This window comes from Octopus sinensis, linkage group LG8 (genome assembly GCF_006345805.1).
Source record: "Octopus sinensis linkage group LG8, ASM634580v1, whole genome shotgun sequence".
In the NCBI taxonomy this organism is placed as follows: Eukaryota; Metazoa; Mollusca; class Cephalopoda; order Octopoda; family Octopodidae; genus Octopus; species Octopus sinensis.
Genome location: NC_043004.1, coordinates 74,161,101 through 74,186,614, shown reverse-complemented (window position 1 = coordinate 74,186,614; position 25,514 = coordinate 74,161,101).

Sequence of the window (25,514 nt, the reverse complement as noted above, 5' to 3'; positions counted from 1 at the left end):
GTATGTATATATATATATGTATGATATATATATAGGTATGTATATATATTATAATATATATATATATATATATATATATATATATATATATATAATTATGTGAAATAGAAAGATGAATAATCTTGTAGTAGATTAATCAAAAGTTTAACCGATACCTTAGTAGCAAAAATCACAGCAGTAAACAGCACGGTTGGAGGTACAACCATCTGGCGTTGCAACCGTGCGTTGGTGCGGATATTGAAATTAAAACATTATTGGTGAATTGAAGAAATGGAGCTGAACGCAGATTGAACAGAAATCGTTTTATTTCATTCTACACGTGTTTCGAAAGGCACAAATTACCAAAATCCGATTGAATAATGGGACCATATTGTGTCTTTCTCATCCGGAAGAAAAAAGGAAATCCGTTGGAAACACAAAAACAGAACAGAGGCGGAGCAAAAAACAAATCGAACTGTGCTCCTAAGAGCCCATGGCGAAACTCATGGTTTCGCCATGGGCTCTTAGGAGCACAGTTCGATTTGTTTTTTGCTCCGCCTCTGTTCTGTTTTTGTGTTTCCAACGGATTTCCTTTTTCTTCCGGATGAGAAAGACCAATATGGTCCCATTATTCAATCGGATTTTGGTAATTTGTGCCTTTCGAAACACGTGTAGAATGAAATAAAACGATTTCTGTTCAATCTGCGTTCAGCTCCATTTCTTCAATTCACCAATAATGTTATATATATATATATATATATATATATATATATATATATATATATACAACTTATGAGATTATGAGATTAATTCCGAAATTGATTCAATATAGAAATAACGAACTTTGTAAAAATTCTATCGGCCGGCTTGCCCGATTTCAGTTCTTCGTGTTTTTTCTGTAGCGAGTAAATAATATGTGGAAATTGACGATTTAATAGTCTGTTATCAGCATATTGGCATTGAAATAATTTTCTTTAGCCTTTACTTATAAGTTGTTTATAATTTCAACCGTAATGGTATTTTAATATGCTGCCACATTCTTTGATGGAATTCATCCTATATTAGTAGTATATATATATATATATATATATATATATAATATATATATATATATAATATATATATATATATATATATATATATACATATATACATATGTATGTGTTGTGTGTGTGTGTGTGTGCGTGTGGAGGCGTAATGGCCCAGTGGTTAGGGCAGCGGACTCACGGTCGTAAGATCGCGGTTTCGATTCCCAGACCGGGCGTTGTGAGTGTTTATTAAGCGAAAACACCTAAAGCTCCACGAGGCTCCGCAGAGGGTGGTGGCAATCCCTGCTGTACTTTTTCGCCACAACTTTCTCTCACTCTGTCTTTTGTTGGCCTGCTCGCTTAGCCAGCGGGGTAACGTCATTTGAAGGCTAAAATAATGCGAAGCGCATTGTGACCAGTGATGTGTAGCAACATCTGATAGCCTGGTCGGTCACGGTGATCACGGTGATATATATATATTATATATATATATATATGTATATATATATATATATATATATATATATATATATATATATATATACTTTGATACTTTGATACTTTGATAGGTTTCGGCCATTATTGGCCCAGGCCATGTCTAACTTAATAGCACCACCTGGTGAAGTCTTTCAAGTCAGAATTTGGGCACTATGGCCCACTCAAGTAGAGAGTTATTGTTTACAGAGACATATCCGGGTGTAGGGGGTTTATCCGGGATTTCTTGAAGGAATCTGTCCAAAGACTTCTTGAACCCTATAGGGTCAGTTTCTGTTTTAATGTGTTTTGGTGTAATGTTAAAGAGAGCGGGGCCAATTGAGGTGAAATAATTGTGCCGTATTGTTGTTATGAGATGAGAGTGCGATTTTTGTTTTGGGCGGATGGCACGGGGCCCAAGCCTTGGATGTACCTTAAAGGTGATGCCAACATCATTTGGGCAATGCTGATGGAATATTTTCCACATCATGCAGATGATGTAGCGCTCACGACGACGTTGGAGAGAATAGAGTTTTAGCTTTTCTAGTCGACCCCAATAGTCGAGGCCTGTCATGCCACCTATCTTTTTTGTGATTGCCCTTTGAGGTGCTTCAACTTTTATGATACCTTGTATTGTGTGGGGAGACCACAGTGGACAACAGTATTCAAGGTGGGGTCGGGCAAAAGTGGAGAAGAGAAGGATAATTGTGTGGATATCTCTCGACTGGAAAGTTCTGAGAATCCAGGAACACATTCTGCGGGCCATGTCAACTTTGGTGTTTATATGAGTGGCCCAGCTTATGTTGTTGTCCACAATTACTCCCAAGTCTCTGATGTTGTTGGACGCCGCGAGAGTTTCACCTGAAGGAAGGGAGTATGGGAGTTTCAGGGCATCCTCTTTTCCAAAGTGGATTAGCTCAAATTTATCCTCGTTCAGCAGCATATTTTTTTTCTGCCCATTGGATAACAGCCAGTAGATCTGACTGAAGGCATGTCCGGTCACTCGCCTCATTTATGACCTTCTGTAGCTTGGAGTCATCTGCAAAGATTTTTATGTTGCTGTGCTTGATGATGTCATTAATGTCATTAATGTAAATGATGAAAAGAAGTGGGCCCAGCACAGTGCCTTGCGGAACGCCACTACTGACTTTGGCTGGGCTTGATTTTACCCCTTCAACTACAACATGTTGAGATCTGTCTGTCAGGAAACACTTGATCCATTTCAGTATCTTTCCAGAGACACCAATGTTGGATAGTTTTTTCAATAGGATCTTGTGATCGACCCTGTCGAAGGCCTTACTGAAATCAAGGTAGATGACATCGGTGTTGGAGCCCTCTCCCAAAGCTCTCAAAATGTCCTCAAAGTGATGCAGGAGCTGCGTTAGGTAGTCCCTTCCATTACGGAACCCATGTTGGTTGGAGATCAGCCGTCTGTTGCTTTCCAGAAATTGGGTTATTCGAGATCTCACCACCCTCTCAAATACCTTGATGATATGAGAGGTGAGTGAGATCGGACGGTAGTTCACTGCAAGGGACTTGTTTCCCTTTTTGAAAACTGGGACAACAGACTGGGACAGAAGGTTTTTTGGAATATAGCCAGCATCCAGTGAGTTTCTCCACAGATTAGCAAGGGGAGATGCAAGTTGGTGTCGACACACCTTCAGGACACAAGCAGGGAACCTATCGGGGCCTACTGCTGAATTGTGTTTTATTTCGTTTATCGCCGCTAAGACATCAGGGGCACTAAACGTTATGTCCGATATAGTGTGTTGGGGGTTGACATCACTGATACAGCCCAGATCGGCCATATCAGGATTGCTGAAAACAGAGCAGTATTGTTTCTGCAGTATCTCGGCCATGGATTTGGCATTATCTTGGAGAGTGCCAGTTTCGTCAATTAGAGGGCCTACAGTGGAGACAGTGACCCTGCGTTTCCTCGCAAATGAAAAGAACACTTTGGGGTTGAGTTTGATTTTTTCAATGGCCCACTTATCCTCAGCTGATCTTTGGTTATTGATGAGGGTCTTCATGCATTGTTGGAGGTTATATTTTTTGGATTCAAGCAGTGCGATAGCCGTCGAATGTGTGTGTTGCTGTTGGCAGTACTTTAGTTTGTTAATTTTTTTGTTTGTTCTTTTTATTTTTCTGATAATGGTTTTTCTGTTTTGGGGGATTCTGCACTTTTTGTTCACAGGTCTTGGTGGGGAGTGTTTTGCACATATGTCTGTGACGGTGTCTACAAAGATCTGCCAAGATGTTTTATGGTTGGTGGAGATGTGTGTATGTGTAAAGGACCAGTCAACATTTGATAGCTCGTTCCTGATTGCATCCCAGTTGGCTTTATGGAGATCCATGTTGTCAAATGGGTGGGCTGGAGGAAGGTCACTAGGATTAGCTTTCGGCTGGTGGAATTTCATGTTACAGAGAACCATGTCATGGTCTGAAAGAAGGGTTTTTTCCACTGTAACGTTATATATAGTGTTAGTGTGGTTACTAAACACTAGGTCCAAAATGTTCTGATGTCTTGGTGCAAGGACAAGTTGGGACAAGAAAAACTCATTCGTAAAGTCGAAAAGTGACTCTGCTGCTTCTTTGTCAGCGGTTGAGGCGGGAGTGCTTGGTTTCAAACAGTTTGTAGTCCAGTCAACACAGGGTAGATTGAAGTCTCCCATCATGAGTATGTTGCTAGAATGGCACTGTTGAATAAAGCACTTAATGCTGTTGAGGCATTCTTTAAAGCACAGTATGGGTGTTTGGGGCGGCCTATAGAGCCCAATTACTGTCAGGTCATTGGCTTTGTTGTGCACGGTGACTGATTCACAGTAGCCATTGGAGAATATACTATTTCCATCTGCCGTAAATAAATCATGCAGGAAAATGGCAGTTCCGCCCTTCCTTCTGCCGATACGATCCGCGCGGATGGTTGTGAAATTCTTCACTCTCACTTCGGCTTCCAAGTGGGAGTTGTCAAGGTGGGTCTCAGTGAGAATGAAGAAAGGGATGTGGTGTGAATGGTTACCAACCCAGTCTTCAATGAATTGGACCTTCCATTTTTGTGCATTGATGGAAGGGCTGACACCTTGTGCATTGAGTAGGAATGTGGAGGTTAGTGTAGTGGCTGGTTTTGACTGTTGCAAGGGGCTTGGATTTTTTGTGTGTGTTAGTGGCAGCAATGTGGGGAATTGGTGCACTGGGGTAATAGCATAGGATGGTGTTAAGTGATGGCTAGAATGTTTTTGTGTATCTCTTTTGCCATGTTCAACATGGCTAAAAAAGAATTTTCCTGCTTAGGGAGCAGTTTTTGGCTGGAGGCGTGGTTGCACTGTTGGATAGGGTTGTAGTTTCCACTTTTGTTGTTGTTGTTTTTGTGTCTTCCTGAAAAGACTGGACCAGCATTACTGCAGCATGGTGTGTTTCTATTTTTATTGTTATTCAGGTTTGTGTGTTGGCTTGAAGCCCCGTTTCTGTTTGTGCGTCGGGTCCCTGGAAGATGGGTGAAGGGACAGTCACTCAGTAGACATGTTCTCTCACGTTGGGAATACCGGCAGATTTTGGGACTCCGAGTTGTGTGTGTTTTGAATTTCGATTTACTATTTGGTGGTGTTGATGTTATTGTGGGATGCGTGCTTTGGCCTTGGCCGGTAGTGCGTCTAGTGCCGGGTAGATGCGTGAAGATGCAGTCACTATTTGTGCAGAGTCTCTGGCGCAGTGAATAGCGGCATATTTGGGGATTTCTTGTTTGTGCCGTGGGGGCGCATTCTGCTTCCTATGTTTCTTTAAGTTTTTGTTACTGCAGTAGTATTGAGGTGGTGATGTGGGGGAAGAGGGCAGTGGTTTCTTATTTGGTTTTCTGTTGGTATTTTTTGATGATAGAAGACGATGGTGGCAGCGGTGGTGATGATGATGATGATAATTGTGGTGGTTGCTGTGAGAGCGGTGAAAAGATACTGGCATTTAGTGAATCATCTAGTAAGCTAGAGTTGAGGAGTGGCTGTTGTTGTTCTTGTTGCTGTGGCTGTTGTTGTTGTTGTGCTTGACCGATGTTAGGGTCAGCCATTGTGCTGGGAACCAGGAGTGGCTCATTCTGTTGTTGTTGTTGTTGTTGTGGCTGCTGATTTTCTAGCTGTTGTTGTTCTTGAACTGTGAAAATATGAAGAAGCTTTTCATAATGGCCTTTTATCAGTTTGAAAGATACTTCGATATGTTTCAGCTTGCTACGAATCTGTTTGACGGATCGTGTGTTGACCACTTGTGATGTTTTTTCGGCAATCTCATTCAAACACAAGACATTTAGATTTTCTGTTTGGGAAAGAGAGAACCATGTGTTTATTAAAACATCAATTTCGTTATCAGACCAATTTCGTCTGTTGCAGGCCTGCAAGTTAGTCATGTTTGTTTTTCTTTTGTTTGTTTTCCTTTATATATATGTGTGTGTGTGTGTGTGTGTGGAGGCGCAATGACTCAGTTGTTAGGGTAGCGGTTTTAATTCCCAGACCGGGCGTTGTGAGTGTTTATTGACCTCCGGCAGGGAGGGGGGGTGATCCCTGCTGTACTCTTTCGCCACATCTTTCTCTCAATCTTTCTTCTGTTGGCCTGCTCGCTTAGCCAGCGGGGTGGAATCATTTGAAAGCTAAAACAACAATAACAATATGTATGTCTGAATATATATGTGTATGTATATATATATACTGTTTTGGTACATCATTGATTTTTTGCTTTTTAAGGCTACAGCCAGTCATGCAGTTGAGACTCACAGCGCCATCAACAATCATGAATTAGTTAATCAATTTAATCAATCAATCAATGTTGTTATCGTGCAAAGCCTGTGCAAGAAGAATTTTTTTAAGTGAGAAAAGGCTGTGCACTGAGTCAATTCCACTCACTAAGCAACAGCAGCCATAATCCGAAAAGAAGAACAAGTCAACATCATCGGTAACCACTGAGCCGCAGCTTTTATGTCGGAGTTATCCCAGTTACCTGAGTTACCTTCTCCTAGAAGGATGCCCTAACAAATGCTAGGAGTCCTTCACTCCCAATGGTTTAACCGCGCGATCAGGTATTCAGTCCGATTATTTCTATGTCCTCTGGAGTCGGCGAGACATATGCAGAAAAAAAAGATAAATGTGTACAAGGCATCTGTGCTCCCTTCTCTTCTCTATGCCTGCGCGACGTGGGTCACATATCTATACCACCTTAAACAACTGCAACGTTTCCATCAGATGTGCCTCAGACGGATCTATGGCATTAAGTGGAAGGACCGCCTCAGTTATCTTGAAATATTGGAAGGCTCTCGGTGTGAAAGTATAGAAGCCCTTGTGTTAAAGCAAAGGCTCAGATGGAGTGGTCATCTGGTCAGGAAGAAGAATTCAAGGATGCCAAAACAACTCTTTTATGGCGAGTTAGCTAAAGGAGAACGACCTCCACATAAACCAAAAAAGAGGTATAAGGACTTGCTGAAGGCTTCCTTAAGAGATGCTTGCATCTCTCCTGACACATGGGAAGGCATAGCTATTGATCGTAGCAGGTGGAGAAGGATTGTGCACGAGCGGACAGCCACTTTTGAGAAATCTCGAGTTGCACAGGAGAAAGTAAGGAAGGATGTCAGGAAGGGCATCGCTGTTACACTTCCTGATGGGAAGGGTCTTCCTATGACGCTGACATGCAGTGTCTGTGCAAGATCCTGCGTCAGTAAAGCTGGACTAAAGAGTAATCTTCGTAGTCATAAAGCGAGACAGATGAGTGACAACCTGGCCACTGGTGTGGTGTAACACACCATACTAATCATATCTGTCGGGCATGTGGAAGAGAGTGTAATTCGGCAGGAGGACTTAAACGACATGCAAAGGTACATGAAGCCCAGTTACAACTGCAGCCGGCTATTACCAGTAAAGGTTTTAGTTGCCAATTCTGTACAAGACGTTGTAGATCTTTAGCTGGACTAAAAAGTCACATTCGATCACAGCACCAGTAACAGATAAGCTTCGTGCAATGGCCATACTCGATAACGAGGGGACCGCCATAATGTATGTATATATGCGTGTGAATGTATGTATATCTATATGTATGTATTGTATATATATTATATATATATATATATATATATATATACACATATATATTCAGACACACACACACACACACGCACGCACACACAAGCACACAAACAAACACACACACACACACACACACACACACATATATATATATATATATATATATATACATACATAGATACATTTATATATACATGTTCGTCCCTCCACTTTCAATGGGTCCTCAGAGCTGCTGAAGTCATCCACCTGATGACGTCGTCATTTAACAGCTTCCCCAAAATATGCGTAAGACTGTTCTGGTATTTTCTCCCACCCACACTTAATCGACCGCCTGCCATATGAAGCCGCAGTCCAATCAAACAGCTTGTATTAGTAGTCACATGCCTGCTCTTCTAGTTAACGCCGCTGCAGCAGCAGCAGCAGCATCCGTTCAAGAATTTGAACCTGGAGATCTCCATTTCCAGCGACTTCGAGAGCCACCTCCCAGTGGTGTCGGGCATCAACGAAGAGCCCTCGACTACAACAAGACGACCAAAGTTTTTTTCTAAGGTCTGTGATCTCCCACCCCTAAGCCCAAGACCATCACCTAATCACCCTTACCCGTCTTGTTGCTTAACAACAACAACAACAACAACAACAATCAGCAGCAGCAGCTGAAGCAACAGTCGTAAATAAGCCATCATTAGTTGCCTAAAGAAATTAGTGTAGACATTATTAGGACTCGTAGGCCTTATTGTAATTATACACGTATAGTAAGAATTGCGCAATTATAGTAGTGAACTAGGAAATAACAAGACAGGGATTATATTTGTAATAATGAAATTATTATAGTGAAGAAGAATTACCCAGAATGATTAATAAGTGGCGTTGTAATAACGCCGTCGTCGGCGATTAAACCGGTAACACCACTAAGCTTGCTTGGCGAGGAGAGTGGATTTTTGACACCCTGCGAGTTTAAAAACAAAACAAGGCAAAGGGCAGAGGAACTTAAAAAGTCAATGGCCACTCCGAAGTGGGGTAGACAGAACTCGTGAGCCTTGGATGGCAGTCTGTCTACGAGAAAGAATACTCTGATTTAAGGGTAGACTGGACCCCTCAGTCACAGTGGTGACAAACTGTCAGTGTCCAATGGTGCCATGCTTGGAATGGTAGCAGATGAACCGTGAATCGGGACTTGACTCCGGAACAATATTTCGATGAAGATACGGGACCAACTGATGCAAACCTGTCCCCTAGTAAGAACCAAGATCATGACCCACAACACACAGAAATGCGAAGGAAACAGCCCCAACTTATGGGTAGTAAGAGCTCTGCAATCCTGGTTGTCTCCTTCGGCAAACCAACTGCAGAAGTGTGAGAGAAGGTGAGTATCTGGCGCCTTGAAATAACCAGTGTGCCGGGAAGGCTGTAACTTGAGTGGCAAGCAGTCTAAGAGAAGGAAAGCTTTGAGCTGAATACCAGGGGATCAAGGATCCTACCACCTAGGCGGACCACCTTAATAAAGATGGTACCTTGGTAAAAATACTGGTTGGTCGTAATCTAAAAACGCACCTCATTTGTGGTTAAATGTGGCTGATAAGGCACAGAAAGTGTGTCAATAGCCAGCTGGAGATGATGTTCTCCTGGTGCTACAAGCTACAGTAGCATCCATCCTTAGTGGTTAGCCACATTTAGATAGCAAATATACTTCACATTGTCATGCAGTTACTGTTTATACCTCGTTCAGAGAATTATTATTGCTTGTTTACACTTTTTCGAGATCAGTGACTTTCCGTCACTGGAAAAAGAATATATGTATTTGCATTGGGGACCCCTTCGCATCGAAGACCGGTGGTTATTTTGCATTTTTCCTTGGATCTACGTCGAATGTTTTTCTGCTGCAAGCTAACTGTTGTGTCAGTTCGTTTCTGTCAGTCCCTTTTGTTCTCGTGTTACAAGTTTAATTTTTAAACTTGTCTTTTTGACACACAGTAATTTTTGCCCTACGGGGCATAAAATTTCTGTTTTTTGTGCGAACTCTTAACCTTTACAGGTTATTTTTGAAAAATTCATTTTTTTCTTGTCATTTGTGACAAGTTTCTCGTGTTTTTGAGGTAGTGGATAAGATGGAGGTCATAGTACGGAAGTGGTCCGGAAGGCCTCTGTCTTTGAAGGGCAGGGCGGAGGTGGTGCCGGTGTTTATAGCATCTGTAATCACCTACCGCCTGTCCGTTGTGCCTTGCCCCGATTTTTGGCTAAACAAGCTGGTACGACTCCTCTTCCGCTTTTTGTGGAGACGGGGAAAGCCACTTGTGAGGCGCTCCGTGTGCTGCTAGGAACCGCTAAAGGGTGGCTTGGGGATTCCCTGGCTAATGATGCACAGACATGCGTTGAGGCTGAGACTTCTCTAGTGCCACCTGGAGGGTGATAAGGTGTGGAGTCCGTTGGCGGAGGAGTTCTTGCCGTGACCGGCCTCTTTGGAGAGATTTAAACCCGGTTTCATTAAAAGACGTAACCTGACTTTATAACAGAAGGAGTGCCGGCAGCCACTCTGGCCGATCCACAAGACGGGCAAAGCCAGCTGCGGGAATACCACCTCGGTGTTCTATAGAGGGCTGGTAGAGGCTAAAAACGATGACGTCCTAGGAGGGGCTCAGGGGTTCGACGAGAACCAACTTGCCAACCTGTTCAAAAAAACTTTCAGGCCGGGCTACTTGGATAACTTCCCAAAATCCCTGACCTGTCAGTGCTACAGGAATGCATTACCTGTTCGCGCAAAACAGCAGTTTCAAGTTTATGGTCGTGTAAAAGAATGCTTTGATTTCAATATACATAAATCATCCATAGAGAAGAACAAACATCATTTGATACAATTCATGATTTTTATTCATTATATTTTCTGAACAATGATACTTTTAAAATTTAAACAAATTATCTCTGATTAACGAAAGGAAGTTAACGAAAGTCTTACAGGAAGAGAAGTAAGTGATTTACAGCGTTTTATGTAATACGTTAAAAAGGGTTTCAAAATCGGCCTCAGCGGCATTATATATCCTACATTAATAATAGCATCGTTTGTTATATTTTTAAAATTAACAATCTATATAATGAATGTAATTATTTATGTCATTGAATCATTGAGACAGGATCGAGCAAATTCTCACGTTACATTAGGATTTACCAGCATACGAATTTATGATAAAAAGGCCAATTATGATGACAGCATTGTTCGTAGTAGGGGCTTCCGGAGGTGTAAGGTATACTACCACAACAAGCATTATTAGTGGGATGTCGTTTGTGAACGAGATGGCCTGCGCAACACCTGAAATAGTATGTGTTATACCATCCACATGGTGAAAGTGATGGAGATGGTTGAGTTGATGGCGGTTGAGGCCAAATACCGATAGACTGCACAGCTGTAAAATAAGAAAATAAATGTAAGGAGCTGGTTTCTAACAAAGATAGAAAGCTCTATCTTTGGAATGTAGATAACGAAGACATTGTTACATTTTAAATTTACATTTTAAATTTACGAAAAGTCTTGCATAATTTTAGTGTTCCTCTTACAATAAAAGCTAATCCTAACTGACAGATGTTTTGATGGAAATGTTCCACCAGTATTTCTTGAACTGATATTTGTGTACCTATTCGATAACAGGAGGATTCTCTATATTTATTTCAGAATAATCTTTTTCTTCCGTATGGTATTGTATATTGCTTTTGCGACATACATATAAAATGGTGCTGTCAACATCATCGGACGTGCTAGCGAAGAGTGCCGTTTCAAAAGATATCTTTGAACGTTTCCTTCTACATTTATGCCGACCCCTCCAGCCTAAAACAGTAACTGGTTTAGTTTTCCTATCATTTTCAGTACCAGCGTTGCATTAATCAAAGCGGATTTCAAAAATATATCTTATACCACGTGGAATTTCGCTAATGCGATTATGCCTGAAGGTAACACCATCACAACCGACGGAAGCAGCTCTACAATACCGCTAAGATACGAAGACGCAAGCATGTATATGTGTGTGTGCGTGTATGTGTGTGTGTGTGTGTGTGTGTGTGTGTGTGTGTGTGTGGAAGGGAGCGTGTGCATGTAAGCGTATTCTGGTTGAATTTAACAGTTTGCATAAAAGGAAAAGAAAATCTCTCAACCAGAAATGAAAGTATTTAAAACAATAAAAAAATCAGCAAGTGCATTATGGCTGGGAGATAACGGTCGACTAATGTAATCGCCCTCAGCTTCCACCACAACCTGAAGTCGGTTCCGGAACCGAGTACATACATCCCTAATTATGTCTCTGGAAACATCTTCAAACATCTCGATTTTCGAGCTCCTTAGTCTTCACCACAAGCACAACGTGTCTTTCTAAACCGCCCTCCTCACATAGTAATTTATGGGAAAACAATCCCATAAAGACATGAAAGCCAGAGTAAATGTTTGGGAAGCACTCTTTTGGGTCCATTCTTTTGGAGTCCACTCTCTTGGGGTTCAGTCTCTTGGGGTTCAGTCTCAGGCTTTTGCAGAAGAAGATGGAAACCTCTGTTTACTTTTACCTTTGAAATATATTTCGCTACCATGTTCTATCGTGACATCCACAACAAAAATGAATTTATCACAAAATGTGTGTTTAATCAAGCAAGGAGCGAACTATTCCCCTCACTAATAAGGAGCGTACTGTATGCTGCCGAATTGTGACCTTGTGAGTCATACTGATCGTGGAGTACAGTCGTTGATTTCTGCATCTAGTTCGATATGTGATATCTTTGATTTAAAGAAAATTTTAGTTTTGTGTCATTCTGCGCCTGATTAACTTGTGCAGCAACTTAAAATGTATGTGAAAGATAATCTTCTTAAGATTGTCGAGTCCTTCATATTACTTGGGTGCGTTGTAAATAAGAGGGAACATTTGTATTAGAAATATATCTACGGATTCAAAAGGCTGCAAACTCTTGGAGATTTTGAGTAAACAGATAAATACAGGTAAATATCAGGAGAAAGACGAACATAAAACGGAATAGGGACTTGGTGGATCTATCTTAGTTGTTATTCTGTGGTATAATATAACATTATACATTAACAGAAGCCGGGACACACCTATTGTATCTTTTCACTGACTCAACTTTTCATACTTGATCATAAGTGTAATTAAAGTGTATCATAGACTTGACATAGCTGTAATTCAAATTTTGATAATTAAATGTATGACAGTAAAAAACTTGACTTAATTGTATTCTCTTTATCCTATTTGAATAATTCATTCATTAAGTAAGTACAGAATTGTCCATTGATTTGTAACAGAAATAAGCTGATAACCTTACAAAATGGCGGAATTTATGAACATATATATTTTACATAATACGGATCGCGAAAGCGAAATCTGTATATATAAAAGGCAGGATGTTTGTGTGTGTGTGTGTGTGTGTGTGTGTGTGTGTGTGTGTGTGTGTGTGTGTCTGTGTGTGTGTGTCTGTGTGTGTGTACGTGAATGTAATTTATGCACGTCCACAAATTAGCACGCATGTCGCTCCAATTTTAGGAGGACATTCATCATGATCCTAGCTGTATTTTCAAGTCAGAGAAATGACCATTGTTTGCAATGGCATAAGAGTATTCGATTGCTGTGTAAGTGGTTTCATAATTTAACTTTATAATTTCACATCGTCCATGAATACCGCATCTACGTCTGTGTAGAGAAGTTGATGTAATGATTTCTATAACTGTTTTAACAACTTAAATTGATACTTTTCAGGAGGCATTTATTAATGACAAAATTATACATGCAAACCTACCTTCACAAGCATGCATATGATTGTATATGTATACGTATATATGTGTATGCTTCCGTACGTGTGTTATAGATTTGTGTAAGTGGGAGAAGAGTTACCAACGACTTGTAACCGATGCTAAATTTCAAGTGATTATTTTGTCAGACGTTTAAAATCTTTCCTGCCAGTGAATATCTACTTCATATAAGAATTTCTACAAACGAAGGTAGATGAGTAGAAATAACTTTAGGATATTCATACGTTACTATAATCGATAAAATACATTTTCCAACAGAGAATGACCAACTAGAATAAATTTACTACAAGTGTGGGCTGAAATGTTCATAAGCTGACGTATGAAAGAGTGATTCAAGAGCTGTGGAAACTTGCATTAATTTTTACAATTCTACTTAACTGTATTGTTTCTTTTCAGGTATACTGATATCTGAGTTTTCAAGAAGATTCCAAATGTAACAAGTCACAACAACAGACATGACATCATGATTACTACAATACTAGTTTCCCACGAAGTTGTTTTTACCTGGGTTACAGATGATAGTCAGATAGGGCTAAATCAAAGATATTTGGGAGGTGATCAACAAGTCCAAAGCCACAGTTACGGACGACAGCCATTGAAACAAAAGACTTGTGTGCTGGAGCATTGTTCTGATGAAACAATACACCTTCCGTCAGTTTTTCTGGGTGTTTGGTCATGGTAGCGTTGTGTAACGTCTGCAGCACGTTTGCATACTACACCCCCTTGATAGTGTGGCCCTTTCGAAAACAGTTAATAAACACAGGACCTTTTGTTTCCACCAAAACCATGACCATTTCCTTCTCTGCAGATGAAACAAACCTGGCCTCGTTTGAGTTGGAGTGTTTCCACTACATGGATTGTCTCTTTGCATCTGGCGCAAAGTGATGAAGCTAATATTCCACATAGGTTAGGAAACGTTTACGGAAACCAGTTGGATCTGTCTAAATGTCAGGTTTTCTCGTGATATAACAAATCTGATACTATTTAGATGAGGTGTCAGAAGACTGGCATTCATCGAGCACACCAAGTTCGGTGTGCTGAATATTCTCAACTCTCGCACGGGATACGCTAAAAGGATTGGCTGTTTTATTTCTATTCAGTCACCATTTATATTCCTCACCATGTGGTGAACGCGATCATTGTTTCCTTCGGGGTGGCAGTTGCAGAACGTCCAGACCTTTGGTTATATTCAAGACTCACCCTTCCCGTCCTAAATTCAGCTGCCCACTTTTGCACCGTTTTATAAAGCTATGGCATCATCCCCTAATGTAGCAACCATATCAGCATGAATGTCGTTGGGGGCTAAACCCTTTTTCTGCAGGTAATTCATAACATCACGATTCAAAATTTTGTCCATCATCAAGGGAAATCGGTATTAATTACATTTGAAGTCTGCTTTGAAAAGGGAGATGTCAGTTTACATTGAAAGAAATATGAAGTTATTAAGAAGAAGATTTGAAATGAATGCATACATGATTCTACATCTCTAATATCAACCCTCCACTGTCCGCCTATGAGCCTTTCAGTTCAACCTCGTATTTTGCTAGTTTTGTTTTTTTAGAACAACAAACACAGAAACATGTAAAGTACAGCTTACTTAACTAAATGTCTCATGTAATCGTATTTTACATTCCACCGACACTGCCAAGTTACTGATTGTTAATTTATCACACAGGAAGACATGTTGGTGCAAGGACAAACTCGATTAAATCTATATCAGTTCCTGATGTGAAATTAGTTTTATCTATCAGAAATTTAAGAAAACAAAGTTGATTTCAGCGACAAATAATCACAAAATCTGACTAGGATTTCATACGTTGAAGAAATGTATAGGACTAGTATGTCATCGACCCACAGATGAGTGAATGAGTGAAAGTTAACATCGACCTTGGCCCTTTTTATGTTCCCAAGCGAGGAACATGAAAGCCTTAACTTAATACAACGGCATGAATATTGTTTCAATCCATCATATCTTGACTAGAGGACAATATTAATAAAGAGATGCAAAAGAAATGTGACAAGTGGAAGGCAAATGTTTGACTAGTATTTCTTACCTGTTACAAAGAGCAGCAAAGCGCAGATGATGAATGTTCTTTGCATCATGATTGTGTTTTGGTCAATTGCCAGAACAAAATCTGATACTGAAAGAGTTTACTGTCGGTACTTATGCGTTTGGAGAACAATTGAAGCGGACTTCAAAATGTTTGTGATGAGAATTTCTCACAAAAATAATTCAGAAACAAAAGATGCAAATTAAGATTGATAGATATAAATACAAATATGTAAAGGTTATTTTTATTCATCTGTTTTGTAGAAATCTCAACTGTTTATATTAAAGCAAACGGGAGTGGTGGTGTTTGAAATTATCACGTTTTCTAACACCTGATAGCATTATCATTAACTTGATTAATTTTTTTCATGCAGAGAATGAGTCACTAGATACAATCCTACTTAAAATAAGAAATATTCTAAGTTTGTGAATTATGATATCAAAATACAAATTTAAACGTTTACTATCCTCTGGAAAAAATTTCAATATGATGCTTCATGCATTTATGTACAATAGCTTCGTTAGAAAACTATCAAATAGTTTTGTAACAGGATGTACTAGCTCACTCCTTTCATCTACTAAATGCCCGCGTTCTAAAAACAAATATTGAAAATAATAAAATGTAAGCCTGCTTTGACTAGGGGTACAAATAAGATTTGTAGGGATACACGGGTGCAACGTAGGAAATTGGGGATCTAGTGTAATTGTCCAGGGACATAAGAAATTGTGCTTTAGATCAGTAACTTCCAATGTGCTCTCTGTCTTCTAAGTTTCCAATCCTGCGCACTTAGTCTTAGAATCCTTTGAAAAATCTCCTGAAAAATATTGCTAGAAATCTTGTCTTTACTAATTTATTTTTCAATAATAATAAATTTACAAATTTACTTTTCAGACCAAGGACTAAGAAAAGATAATTCAAAAACCCAAAACATTTATCGGTGAAGCTGATCATAAAATTTACCAGGGAATTTCCGAGAATGGCGAAAGAAATAATACTGAGCAAAAACAACATTAACAACAAAGATGCCGAGAACAGCATCATCAACAAAGTGTTTACATTTATTTACTCACGTGCACTCACATGCTTAGCTTTTACTATCTACTGGAACAAATATTTCAGTATGATATATTCTAAAATATTCTCACTAATAATATCTATTTCTAATTTTAGCTGGGTTAATTAGTCTACATTTAGGGATCCTACGAAAATTGGGTTGGTGGTCCTTAAGGGTAATAAAAGATTGATGTGGGTGAATGTGTTCTATACTATCACTAAATTTAAGATTAGTAGCGATCCTTCATATTTCGATATTCACCTCTTTAAGTATCAGGTCATCCCATAAGTTGTTACCTATTTTACCTTTTTTAAAATTGAATGAAATTCAATACTGTTTTAGAATGTCCAATGGAATTAAAAATTATTTTTATGCATTTGTGTAGATTTAATCTAATTAAATATTATTTTACAGAATAATAGAATTAAAATTGCTTTTATTAAAACCCTTTCTAACATGAAAGTATCCAAAGAGCATTTGAGGCACATAATTCTTTATGAGAAGAAAAAAAGGAAACTCTGCAGCCGAAACGACTTGAAACATACACTTAGTTTATGGGAAAGATGCTTGAATGAAAGAACTTGCAGAAGATGGTTTGAAAATTCAGAAGTGGACATTTTAGCCTTGAAGATGAAGATCGAACTGGACGTCCAGTTGAGCTTGATGATAAGCTCCTTGTGGAATTAATTGAAGAAAATCCTGTACTATCAGTTGAAGACTTGGCAACAAAGTTTAGTTCAAACCATACAACTGTTTGTCATCCTCTTCAACAACTTTAAAAGGTTCCTAAACTTGGAAAATTGGTGCCTCATGAATTGTCCGAAAGCAACCGCAAATCCTGAGTTGACATGTGCTCTTCTCTCCATTCTCTCGAACTCATTTCACCCTTTTTGGATAGATTTGTGGCTGGTGATGAAAAAATGGATTCTCTATCGAAATGTTAAATGTCGTAAACAGTGGCTTGGTAAAAAGGAAAAGCTCAACCACAACCGAGAAGGGAACTTCATGGGAAAAAGTTTCTTCTCTTTGAATTGTTAGCACCTAATGCAACAGTCAATGCTCAAGTCTACTCTCAGCAATTTGAACCAAGCTTTGAAGAAGAAAATACTCGCTTTAGTGAATCGAAAAGGAGTGATGTTTCATCAGGACAATGCGCGACCCCACAATGCAAATATCACATTACAGAATATCGAAGAGCTTGGTTGGGAAAATATTCCTCACTTACCTTATTCTCCCGACCTTGTTGCTACAGACTACATTTTGTTACGTAGTTTACAGCATCATTTGGGGGACATAATTTTCGCAAGCCAGCAGGAGGTCGAAAGTGTCATTTCAGAGTTCTTTGCTTTGAAACCAAACGAGTTTTACATTGATGGGATTTAAATGCCAGTAAATAGATGGAAGGATGTCATAGATAGTCAGGGAAAGTACATTGAGGATTAAATTTCAGTGAAATATAACATTTTTTTTTCAAATTTCAGACAGAATTTAAGTGTTGACCTGTATAGTCAAGGCTTAACTAACAGTAATAGAGCACGTATGACTAGAACTAGGAAGGTTTAGTGGTTTAATCCCACATTTTACATTGCCGTAAAAACTAATATAGGTAGGGAATTTTTGAAGTTAGTTTCCAAGAATATTCAAGTAAACTATAAATTCTATTGAATTTTTTTCTCTTATCCCACGCGATTCTCTTATTGAAAGGTAATGTACCAAAATTCAAACGTTTTTCTATTCACTCTGCTCCCCACTTACCACAACTTATCTAATTCGCTTTGTGCCTTCTTTCTTTTCTTTTCGTCTCTCTTCTATTAGCAAAAGCAAACGTGGTATGTGTTAGAAGTGTATTATGTATAAAGTGTGAGTACTAACACATAAGCGCGGGGAATGTGTTGTATATATATGTGTGTATAGATATCTATGTGTGCATTATATATATGTATATGTTTGCCAGTATGTTTCAGCTTTTTTATGTGTTCGCTTATATACTTTTCTTTTCACTGTGTGTAAGCATAAATGATAGATGTATGCGTGTGTATGGGAATAACGTGTACCTAGGTATATATGCATATAGACCCAAGCATCCAATGACCCAAGCATCCAATGACCCAAGCATCCAATGACCCAAGCATCCATCCCATCATGAAATGATTTAATTATAAATACAATGTGATCCGGCCATCCATGTTTGCCAAGTATTTTCCACAGAAAGGTCCTATTCACAGTATCAAAGGCCTTCGTTAAATCAAGAATACCTGGACCAGATCCATATTCTGCTCAGAGCACTTCTCCTGCACCTATCTTGCTGTGAAAATCATATCCATTGTCCCTCTACCAGATCGGAAGCAACATTGAGATTTAGGAAGAGCATCATTTACGAGACACTCATTCAGGCGGGTCAGAAGAATATTTGCTAGAACCTTGCAACTGCTGATAGTAGAGCAATACCTCTGTAGTTACCACACATTGTTCAGGTTCCTTTTCCTTTATAGAGAAGAATAATTGCATCTTTCCAGCCCTTAGGCATTGCACTAATAAGTTCATCAAGGGACTGTATGATGTAATCACCACCAAATCGCAAGACCTCAGCACAAATTCCATCCTTTCCAGGTGCCCTACCAAGATTCAATTTACTTTGTGATGTCATTATGTCATTACTTCATCTATTGAGAGCGTGGAATTTAATGAGACAATTATAGGTATTTGTTGCATAATATCAATCATAGTTTCATCCACAACTGGCTCATGGTTTAGGAGTTCAGTGACCTGTTTGATCCAGCGACCTGTGATTTCTGTTGATTTAGTAAATAGAGTGGAAGACTCCTTGGAAAGCAAAGGAGCTGATGCAGAGCTCTTAGGCCCATAAACTTGCTTCATAAGATGGTTAAGCTTCTTGCTGTCATTTGCATTAGCAGCAGCCTGAACATCAGAGCAAGATCCTCCGACCAAGTGTTCTGCATCTTCCTGAGAGATCGCTGCAGTAGTGATTTTACACTGCTATAGTGGGCAAGAACTAGATTTTGCTGCACAGCAGAAAGTCCTCTGTGTAGCAATACATTGTGGGCACGACGCTTTAACACCAATAGTCGCTGAACTTCAGTATCATTTTCATCAAACCAGTCTCTGTATCTGGTAGTAGCATATCCCAGTGATTCAGCAGCATATTGAAGAACCTGGTCTCAAAACTCTTCCCATTCTACAGTATTTTCAATTCTGGACAAGCGAGTTGGAAGCTATATCCCTCACCACAGCATCATGTTTCAGACGCCGAGGAATGCCAACTGGCCTTCTTCTCTCTTTCACTCTATTCATCAATCGGAACTTTGCTCGCACCAGACTGTGGCCTGTCCAGCATTCCGATCCATGAAAGGACTTGACATTGCAAATATCACAGACGTCACGCTTGCGGATGATGACGTAATCTAGCAGGTGCCAAACTTTAGACCTTGGATAAGATCATTCCTATTCTGTTTCCCTACTCTAAAACGTCCTAGAGAGATTCATGTTTGCCGGCCTGTTCCGACGTTGCCTTTGAATTCCCCCAGTAGAATGACTATCAGAATTAGGGATTGTTCTAAGTATGGCTCTCAGCTGGGTATAAAAAATAGTTTCATCTTCACCACAGTTAGTCAAAGTAGGTGCATACGGGCTTATTAGAGTAGCAAACTGCCCGCTTTTCAGAGGATGACGGTGCTGAGATCCCAGATTAAAATACGGAAATACAGAAAAACACTATAACATGAAAAATAACGAAGACGGAAAAGGTTTTAGCATTTGCTGTTTTCCTGAAGGCACTTTCGAGACTTTTAAATTCATGGATTAATTTGTGTTTTAAAAGCTTCCTCCATTGATTCGAAATGTTGGATAGAAAACAATTTGCAAAAATTTGACAAAAATGGAGAAAATCCGACATATTAGACAGATATTACAAAGTCCGTTCTCATTTCTGGCTAACAACCATTAAATGGTTGCTGCTAAATGTGATGTATTTTACTGAGCAGATATATTTGATAAAATAAATCTGATTAATAAACAGCTTATCTCATATTCGCCTAAAGAGCTATTACTGCTTTTCTAGGGAAAGCACAACTCTATAAAATGTATATTTTATATCGTGCATAATTACGATTTCCTATTTAGGAATTAATGAGCAGTAATCCGCATAGTGATTACCTTGTATTGTATGCTGAACATTTTCAAAACCTGCATGAGAATATGCAAGCTCGGTTTAGTGACCTACTGAAGTTAAATACACGCACTGGATGACATTTCCTGTTCATGTTAATGTTGATGATTGTTTGTTTGTTTGTTGAGCGAAGCGGCCTTCGTCCGAGAGCTCGCAAAATCGCGCCTCTGGAGTGGGAGAAGTCCGATACATGGTCCTTTTCTATTCGTAAGACCCGCAGAAGAGAAAGCAGGTCAACCCCGACACCGAGAACATCGACGTATGGATGAATGCGCATCCAGGCTCAGAGGTTGCGTAGGAAGTCGAGGACAAGAAACAGGAAGAAAGAGTGAGAGAAAGTTGGAGCGAAAGAGTACAACAGGGGTCGCCACCACCCCCTGCCGGAGACTCGTGGACCTTTAGGTGTTTTCGCTCAATAAACATGCACAACGCCCGGTCTGAGAATCGAAACCGCGATCCTCCGACCGCGAGTTCGCTGCCCTAACCATTGGGCCATTGCGCCTCCACTAATGTTACTGATGTACAGTTTGCAGAAAAATCTCATTGAATTGCTGAGTGATGAAATATTTAGGGCAAGATTTGAAAATGGGAAACATAATGAATGGAAAAGTAATTACACTGCTGTTAATTATTCACTACTCTAGGAGATTGCGCAGTCGTATTTTACTACTTTTTGAAAATTGTCCAAGGCTGGAAGTCCTCTTGGATAGACAAATTAGTTGTTCCTCCTCAGTCTTACCGAGAACATCACCGCTCATGCCAATTCTTACCCTCTATAGAATGTATAGATTACATTGCCCTTCTGACAGAAGTCTGTGAAGGACTGAGGGCACATTGGTGCCAAGCACCCTGTCTCAAGCTATATTGCATCTATCACTGCAACTCTCTAAAGAAGAAGAATTGTGAAAAATTGTTACTGAAACAACGGTTACTGAAACAAGCAGTAGCCTGCCGAAATGATCCAAGAACTCAATAGTACAAAATACGAGATATAATTGGAGTACAGAGTAACTCAAATACGCTAGTGTAAAATAAATGACGAATAATTACGCTGACAACGGAAGAACAAAATTAGCGATTGATGGCACGTTTACAAGAAATATTTAATCAACAGACAGAACTACAGCTTTACACGAGCAAAATGACGAACATTAAAATTAGGACCCTCGAACAACAACGATTATAAAGATTAATTGAAAAACTATCGAGCTGTAAGAGGTATAGCAGAGATTCATCTATCCGGATAGTAACACCGGTAACGACATCATTATTGAGACTAGCGACGATGGCAAAGCTGCATTCATATTCAAGAAAATTTGCACCATGTGTTCCTTTACCACCATTGGCTAAACATTCAAACACACAGATTTATAATAGAATGGGTCTCCTCTCAGATCTTTATGCCAGTGAAGCATGGAAGAATATCGTGAAAATAGAACGCTACACGTGTTCCATCAGAAATGCTTGAGAAAGATCCTGAGATCGTTCTGGCAAGACCATTTATCTTTTGAAGACAGTTTAAAATCGTTACAAAGCGAAGATTAATACTAGCAAGCCACATATTCCGGCTACGAAAACAACATCATTCTAAATCAGCTTTCAAATAGACACCAACAGATCAAAAAAGAACGAGAGGAACGCTAGAGAAATGCGGAGCCAATAGAAACCAGTAACAAAAAATTTCCTGTACTATGTGTACGTGACCACAGGAGAAATTGATAAATATATATTTCCGAAGCCGAAGAAGAATGTAAGTTAAGGTCAACTTTGTAACAAAATACTACAACGTTATGGCAATTTTCCCAAACTAAAACAAAAAAATACTAATATATGCACATTTCAAGAGAACTTAGGAAACTAATTCAGCATTGAAGTCCCATGTTACATAACTGGTTTTGAATTGAAACCTATAAATGTGCATATGGGTCAGTGTGCAATGAATGAATACTGAAAATTATAAAGGTATCATAAATATTTAATATTTTGTGTGTACATGAATAAACATGGTGAAGGTAGCGGACTCGCGGTGGTAGGATCGCGGTTTCTATTCCCAGACCGGGCTTTGTGAGTGTTTATTGAGCGAAAACGCCTAAAGCTCCACGACGCTCCGGCAGGGGGTGGTGGCGATCCCTGTTGTACACTTTCGCCACAACTTTCTCTCACTCTTTCTTCTGTTGGCCTGCTCGCTTAGAAAGCGGGTTGGCGTCATTTGTAGGCTAAAACAATGCGAAGCGCATTGCGACCAGCGATGTGTAGTAACATCTGATAGCCTGGTCTGTCACGGTGTCACATGTATAAACAACCCCCCAGACACAACAAACAAACACACACACACGCGCATGTTGGATGTTTAGTTGTAGGCGAAAAATTACATTCAAATATTAATAGTTAGAAAATTGTAGTTTTCTTTTGAGTACTAAGTCATAGAATCGAAGCCGCACTAATTCAGTCTAACGCCATCAAAACTGGTAGAAGGAGATCCTTTTACATATTTGGCAAGCACAATCAATAGTGATCAGAGGCTGAAGCAAGAACTAAATGACAGTGTGAACAAGACCATCTCAGCATTCGGAAGAGCGAGAGAGAAAGTACCAAACACGGGCACATGTTGGTTGAAGGGAAGCGCAAAATATATTGGTCAATAATATAATGCTCTCTATTCTTTATTCTTTATATCTTTTAATTATTTTAGACTGTGGCTATGCTGGAGCGCCGCCTTTAGTCGAACAAATCGTACCTAGGACTTATTCTTTGTAAATCTATTACTTATTCCATCGTTCTCTTTTGCCTAACCGCTAAGTTACGGGGACGTAAACACACCGCCATCAGTTATTAAGCGATGATGGGGGAAAACGCAGACATACAAACACACAAACACACACACGCACATATATATATATACATATACACGACGGACGTCTTTCAGTTTCCTTCTACCAAATCCACTCCAAAGCTTTGGTCGGCCCGAAGCTATAGTAGAAGGACATGTGGTACTGCTAAAAAAGAGAAAAAGACAAGTGGGGTCAAATAAAAAAATTTAGTACCATAAAGTTGCTGAACGTAGAATTAAGAATTTTTTTACCAAAACGTTAGCAAGAGGTTGGCGATTGCCGTCGAACTGATAGGGGTTGCGCTAACAATACATAATTCCAAAGAGATCCATCCTTGACAATCTCTACATCATGCAATATATCATAGATAGGGTGAACAAAGAAGCTGGTATAAGTGGGGCTGTGATCAATTTGGATCAATCTAAAGCCATCTACAGGGATGATCACTAATACATGGCGGTTGGACCTCACGGCGGTTTGTCTCGGTCTTGTTATCCGTGGCTGATTCGCTGCAATGTACAACGACATCTGCTCGGTAGTTCGGGAGAATGGCTACCTAATGAAACCTTCTACATCATACGTTCGGTCCCCTCTCATCTTTTATATATGTACCGCGCTAGAGACCCTACTGCGGAAATCGGAGGTGTTGAGAGGCACCCCGCACGAATTAGGACGTGACAGAACTGTGTCGGCTTATGCAGATGATATCACCGTCATAACTTGGAGAAGCAGGTACATGTAGTCTAATAACGTCGTGGGATGCTGGACGGACTGATCGATTGACTTGCGCGGTGTGGTTTGGCCTGAATCTCCTGGTGGAAAATTGGGACTATGTGAGAAGGGAGGTGGCCAGTCCCACTCAGGAATGGGTCAAGAGAAAGCCATCCGTAAATGGTCGGTCAGATGTGGAAAATGTTAACATCATGCCTGTCATAATAATATCTTTTGACCGTTGTGACTTGCTCCAGTTTATGTCTTACCAAACCGGAGTGCGTACACTTCCGCTTTTGTGGAGTGGACGCGTTGATTGGCTATGCGCTCCATTTCCTATCAGCAACCGCTAAATAGAGAGCAGGGAATGACGTGGTGGCTGGTGTGTAGAAATACACTGAGGCCACGACATCTCCAGTGCTTTCTGAACAGTAAGCAGCTGTAGTCGCCATTTGGCAGACACGACGTTCGTCTCTTTGTCTGAGCTACAGCCCTGGATCAAGTGTAGACCGAGGCAGGGCGACTAGCATCACGAGTGTCATTAGGCGCTCACAGTCTTCAGTCAGTCAGATAATGCGATAGGTGGAAGTTCGACTCAGCCGTTCTATAGTGGGTTGGTAACAGACAAGAGCGGCGACGTTCTCTGTGAGACGTGAATGAGATGGCTGATCCATACGGTTGACTTTCGAACCGAGAATAACATTCAGATGCGAGCATTTCGACGAAACTGTTCTGAACGCCTTCGTCCACTGGCCGAGCATTACTGACTTGTGAGTTCATGTTGAATACCTTCTGTCGCGTGTAGGAGGAATCCTGTTATCGGCTGAATCCATTGTAAACATCATCCCGCCACCTTCCTTTGGTTGTAAAAAGCAGTCAATGTTTTTTGGTGGTCTTAGCGAAGGCGGTTGTGTGATGGACTATGTTGAAAGACCGACACTTTCCTCTTTGACCAAGCCCTCATCAGCCTTTTCAAGTTTCACCTCAAAAGGAAAATGAAGTTAATGAGAAAATTGCTGGTTTCCAGCAATTTTTTAAAGTGGTGGGTGAATGTAGCGCAATTGGTTCGAGTGAACGGACCTACTTAAAGCATGCGCAAGTAGATGGAAGGTAGATGAGAAGGAGAGGGCACTTGCTCTTGAGTCAGGGTGATCGTAAGTTTTGTAGGGTTTTCACGAAGAGCCCTTGGAAGTCCCCTACACTTTTGGGTGTATATATATATATATATATATATATATATATATATATATATATATATATAAACTTACTTGGAGTAAACTTACTTAAGAAACGACGCGAGGCGCTCAGTCATATAATAACAATTTAGCAAATAAAACATATGCATACATACATACATAT